Raw genomic sequence first — 5731 nt, forward strand, 5'->3', positions numbered from 1 at the left:
GGTTCTGCGGTTCTCTCCAGAGGCCCTGGAGAAGTTGAGGAAATTGGGGCTCTGATCACCCTAGGAGTCACCCCTGAGTCTTTGCTTCCCTTCACTGTGCCCTTTCTCCACCACATCTAATCCATCAGAAAACCCGGTCGACTGCAGCCCGTCACATTTTCTTACAATCTGAGCTCTTCTTGTCAGCATCACCTCTTCCATCTTACCCAGGCCACCATCATCGCTCGCCGAGAGGTCTGCAGTAACCTGCTCCCTGATATCTCTGCTTCTAAAGCCATTCTGTAACAGCAACCAAACAAAAATCTTTCTAAAACAAATCTGACCCTGTCCCTGCTCTGGTTGTATTATTTTCCCACTGCTGCTGTAACAAACTACACAAATTTGGTGACTTAAAAACAGTACAAATGTATTCTCCTACACTTCTGGAGGTCAGAAGTCCAAAATGAATCATAAGGAGCTAAGATTAAGGTGATGACAGGGCTGGTTCCTTCTGGAAGCTCTGAGGAGAAGTCCATTGCCTTGCCTTTTTCAGCTTCTGTACTCCTTGCCTTGTGACCCCTTCCTCCTTCTTCAAAGCGTATTAGTCCAATCTCTGCTTTTGTTGTTATATCTCCTCTCTTGAGCCCTCCTGTCTATTTCTTATAAGGACCCTCGTGTTTACATTAGGCTCATTAGGATAATTCAGGATAATCTCTCCATCTCAAGCTCCCCCCTTTTTGCTACACGGCATGCGGGATCTTAGCTGCCCAACGAGGGACTGAACCTGTGCCCTCTGCAGTGGAAGCGTGGATTCTTAACCACCGTACCACCAGGGGAAGTCCCTCAAGATTCTTGACTTGATCACATCTGCAAAGCCCCTTCTGCCGTACGCGGTAATGTATGCACAGGTTCCAGGGATTAGGACGTGGATGTCTTCGTGGGTCATTATTCAGCCTACCACACCTGCTTAAAGCCCTCCAATGGCTTTGCATCTGAGTTAGAATAAAACCCAAGCTCCTTACCCTTGAGAAGAGGTATGAAAAAGCTTCATCTGATCTAGTGCCTTCCTACTGCTCCAACACCATGCTCTGCCCCACCCCACCCCTTTTAGCTTACTTGCTTCTCACAGTTCTTCCCACAGCCAAGTCTACTCTTGTCTCGAGGTCTCTGCACATGCTGTTCCCTCTGCTTGATTGCTTTCCCCCCAGATCTTCACATGGCTGGCCACTTCCCTTTTAGACTTTAGCTCAAGTCTAAAGAGACTTCTCAGAGAGGTCTTTCCCTGATATCACCCACCGCTCCCTGCTGTCTCTCATATCACCTAGGTGTACTTAATGTCAACATAAGCACTTAATGTTACTGTTTTGTTGTTGTTGTTTTTAATGTTTACTTATTTATTGTCTTTCTCTTCCATTAGAATGTGAGCAAATGAGAGAGGAAAAACCCTTCCTTGCCTTGGTCACTGCTGTATCCCCAGTGACTGGTACACAGTATCCTTGATAAATGTTTTTTGAATGGATGGATGGATGGATGGATGAATGGATGATGATGATGGTCTGGACGTCCAATTTGGTCTCAGGGCTTCAGTGTCCAGGATTCAGGCTCAGGATGGAGGTAGGTGAGAAAGGCAAGAGGGTACTTCCTGTGTGCCAGGCCCTGTGCTAGTCTTTCCTTTATGCAATTCAACATTTATTGAACACCTACTGTGTGCCAGGGCTGGTGCAAGTTGCTTATTCATGCATTATTTATTCAATTCTAGGAGCATTTGAGTGCCTACTGAATGCTAGGCAATGTACATTTAATAAGCCTCTACTGTATACCACCTGCCCCAAATTAGTGCCTGGGTACACAGTAGTTAAACAAATGTCTGAATCAATGAATACCCTCAAGGAGTCCCCAGTCTTCCTGCTAAAATGGCCTGTAAATAAATAACTCTAACACACAAAGATAAGCCTATAACATGGGTGTGTTCAGAGTGCAGAGGGGCCCCTTATCACCTTGTACTGGCAGGTACCTTTCCCAGTCTTATCTTCTCACCTGGGAACTAGCTTTTTGAAGGTCAGGTAGACTCACCCTTCATTCACCTGCCTCTCCATCCCCTGGGCACCCAGGAAGGATCTTGCCTGTAGCACGTGCTCAGGCAATGCCTGTTGTCTGATTACTGCTGATCCCCTACTGGCAGTTGTTCCTTCATTCATACCCCGGGCAAGAGGGCAGCAGCTCAGTCCTAACCCTGGTGCTGCTGGCAGTGAGCTGGGAGCCTCTGACAGGCTACCCACCCTCCCATTTGGCCTGACTTTTCCAGCCATCAGTGAAGGATTTGGTCTCCTTCCTTGGTGTAACACCTTGCCTGGACTTCTATATAATCTATTCTTATAAAAATTCAGGCAATGCATAGAAATTGTTAAAGATTCAAATACTCACCATAAGGGATTTCCCTGGTGACCTAGTAGTTAGGATTCCAGGCTTTCACTGCGGTGGCCTGGGTTCAATCCCTGGTCGGGGAAGATCCCACAAGCCATGCAGTGCGGCCAAAAACCAGAACAAAACAAATCCTCACCATAGTCACAAGACTTTGCCTGATCTGACACTTTCCTTCCCTCCTTCCGTTCTTCTTTTTTTAAAAAATAGTGGTAAAATATACATAACGTAAAATTTACCATTTTAACCATTTTAAAGTGTACAGTTCTGTGTCATTAAGTACATTCCCACTGCTATGTCACCATCACCAGCATCCTTCCCTTCTTTTTTAATAATAATTTAAAAATTCACTACTTGCTCATTGTCTTTTATTGGGGTCTTACAGTTAATGATCAGTTCGTTTGAATATTTACAAAGATAACTTTAATAATGTACCAATTGTTTTGATAAGAAATGGCTAATATGGAGTTTGTCATAGTAAAATGAAGTCGTGAAATTACTTTTTGGAGTTACTGCCATGCAAAGTAATAAAGATTGTGCCACTGTGAGCAAGTAAAAAAATAAAGAAGAATACTATGCAGTTCTAAGCTTAAAAAAAATAGGAAATAAACATATATATGGTTTAAAATAATAATATATTATTGTTATCAATTTAAGAAACAAAACTTTACCACTTTCACAGCAGCATTATTCACAATAGCCAAAAGGTAGAAACAATCCAAATGTCCATCAGTGGATGAATGGAAAAACAATGTGCTATATACATACCATGGAATATTATTCAGTCTTAAAAAAGAAGGAAATTCTGACACATGCTACAATACGGATGAAACTTGAAGACATTGTGCTCAGCGAAATAAGCCAGTCACAAAAGGACAAATATGGTGTGATTCCACTTATGTGAGGTACCCAGAGTAGTCAAGTTAATAGAAATGGAAAACAGAATGGTAGCTTCCAGAGGCTGGGTGGATGGGGATTTGGGGAGAGTTATTTACTCATTAGGTGTAGAGTTTCTGTTTGGGATTGTTTGGGCTGAATGTTTATTTCCTCCCGAAACTCTTTTTTTTTAATAAATTTTTTTATTTATGGCTGCGTTGGGTCTTCACTGCTGCACAAGGGCTTTCTCTAGTTGCAGCGAGCGGGGGCTACCCCTCATTGCAGTGCGCGGGCTTCTCATTGTGGTGGCCTCTCCTGTTGTGGAGCACAGGCTCTAGGCACGCAGGCTTCAGTAGTTGTAGCTTGTGGGCTCTAGAGCGCAGGCTCAGTACTTGTGGCGCACGGGCTTAGTTGCTTCATGTCATGTGGGATCCTCCTGGACCAGGGCTCGAACCTGTGTCCCCTGCACTGGCAGGCGGATTCCTAACCACTGCGCCACCAGGGAAGCCCCTCCTGAAACTCTTATGTTGAAGCCCTAACCCCCAGTGTGATAGAATCTTTGGAAGGTGATTAGGTTTAGATTAGGTCACGGGAGCAGGATCCTTATGATGGGATTACTGCCCTTATAAGAGGAGGAGAGAGAGAAAGGTCCCTTTCCACAAACATACCGAGCAAAGGCTCCATGAGCACACAGGGAGAAGGCAGCTGCCTACTAACTTAGAAGTGAGTCCTCACCGGGAAATGAATCTGCTGGCACCTTGACCTTGGACATCCCAGCCTCCAGAACAGTGAGAAATAAATGTCTATTGTTTACGCCACTCAGTCTATGGAATTTTGTTATACTGGCCCAAGTTAACTAAGACAAGGATAATGAAAAAGTTCTAGAGTTGGATGGTGGTGACAGTTGCACAACAATGTGAATGTACTTAATGCTACTGAACTGTACACTTAAAAATGGTTAAATGATAAATCCTATGTTATACGTATTTTGCCACAGTTAAAAAAAAAAGTGCTCACCTCAGTCTACTAAAATTGGAACAATACAAAGGTTGGCATGGCCACTACACAAGGATGACATGCATATTTGTGAAGTGTTCCACTAAAAAAAAAAACAAGAAAAAGAAAAAGAAAAAAGAATAATAGTAACAAGAAAAACCCTAACATTACCAGCATTTCTCATTGAAATTCTCCATCACCCCATCCTAATCTCCTTCTCACTCCCCAGAAGTAACTACTATCCTCGGTTTTGGATTTATCCTTTACTGTAACATTGCTTTTCTATATACACTGTTTACTTTGGCCTGTTTTTGAACTTTACATAAACTTTACTGTGTGCCTACTTCTGCAACTTGCCTTCCAGTTCAACAATTTTTGGTCAGAGTCATCTTGTAGACACAAGGAGCTCTAGGTCACTCTTTTTCACTGCTGCACAGTATTCCACCTTACAAGGTACCTGTCACAGGCTTCTTCAGAGCCTCTCCACCTCCCCTCTCAGGTGATTTCCTTTGGCCACTTGTTTCATCCTAACCATTGATTACTATGTTGACCGATTCTGCGTGGGCTCTGACCAAATGGCCTCCATCTGGGCTTCCCTGTGTGACACTGAGTGACTGCCTAGGTGCTCACGTGTGGGTAATGCTGAAGAAGAAGGAAGTTTACACCCCATGGGGCAAACCTTTGATCAGGAGCCAGTAGATAATTCTTCTCCCTTCTTCCTCTCCCCAGAACTGTCCTAAGTTGCCATAGTAAATATGGCCTCTTCTCTGTACTCTCATTGACTCACCCGCTTTCCCTGCCTCACTCCCCCTTTTCTGCACTCTTGCTTCCTTGGACTGCACTTCCCAATAAAATATAATGCAAACTTTTGATTCAGGCTCTGCTTTCTGGGGAACCCAAGAAAGACATATCTGTAATGTGTCCACTACCCTGTCGATGAACATTTGAGTTGTTCCAAGTTTTCTGAGATTGCATACAATGCAGCTGGGGCTACCATCCTTGTTCATGCTTCCTGGTGAACTTGTGTCTGTTTCTCTAGAAGGTTCCTAGCACAGAACTGCAGGATCATAGGCTGCATGTTCCTTCAGCTTTATCAAATACTGCCCAATTAGTTCTTAAAGTTCCTACTTATTTTTCCAGTTTATTTCATCCCTAACCCCCACCAGCAGCTCACTACATTTGGGTCATATGGGCCTTTTTTCAGTTCCTTTACTGTATGTGCTCCCCCATCATGAGGCCTTTGCATCTGCTATTTTTTCTGCTGAGAACACTTCCCCCACACTCAGCCTAACTCCTCAGAGCTCAGCTCTGTGCCTCACTTCCTTGGAACAGCTCCTTGACTTCCTCCTCAATCCCAGCCTGGGTCAACCCCCTCCTCATCCCACCCATATTATATATCTTGTAGCCTCATATACTTCTCTGCTGTGATTCACTGATCCGTTGCAATGCTCTATCTGTG

General features: G+C 44.0%; 1 pseudogene; it reads left to right on the forward strand.

Moving 5' to 3' along the window:
* The first annotated feature begins 4286 nt into the window (after nt 1-4286).
* On the forward strand, nt 4287-4382 carry LOC118880451 (annotated as a pseudogene).
* Nucleotides 4383-5731: the final 1349 nt, after the last annotated feature.

Source organism: Balaenoptera musculus, chromosome 14 (genome assembly GCF_009873245.2).
Source record: "Balaenoptera musculus isolate JJ_BM4_2016_0621 chromosome 14, mBalMus1.pri.v3, whole genome shotgun sequence".
Lineage (NCBI taxonomy): Eukaryota > Metazoa > Chordata > Mammalia > Artiodactyla > Balaenopteridae > Balaenoptera > Balaenoptera musculus.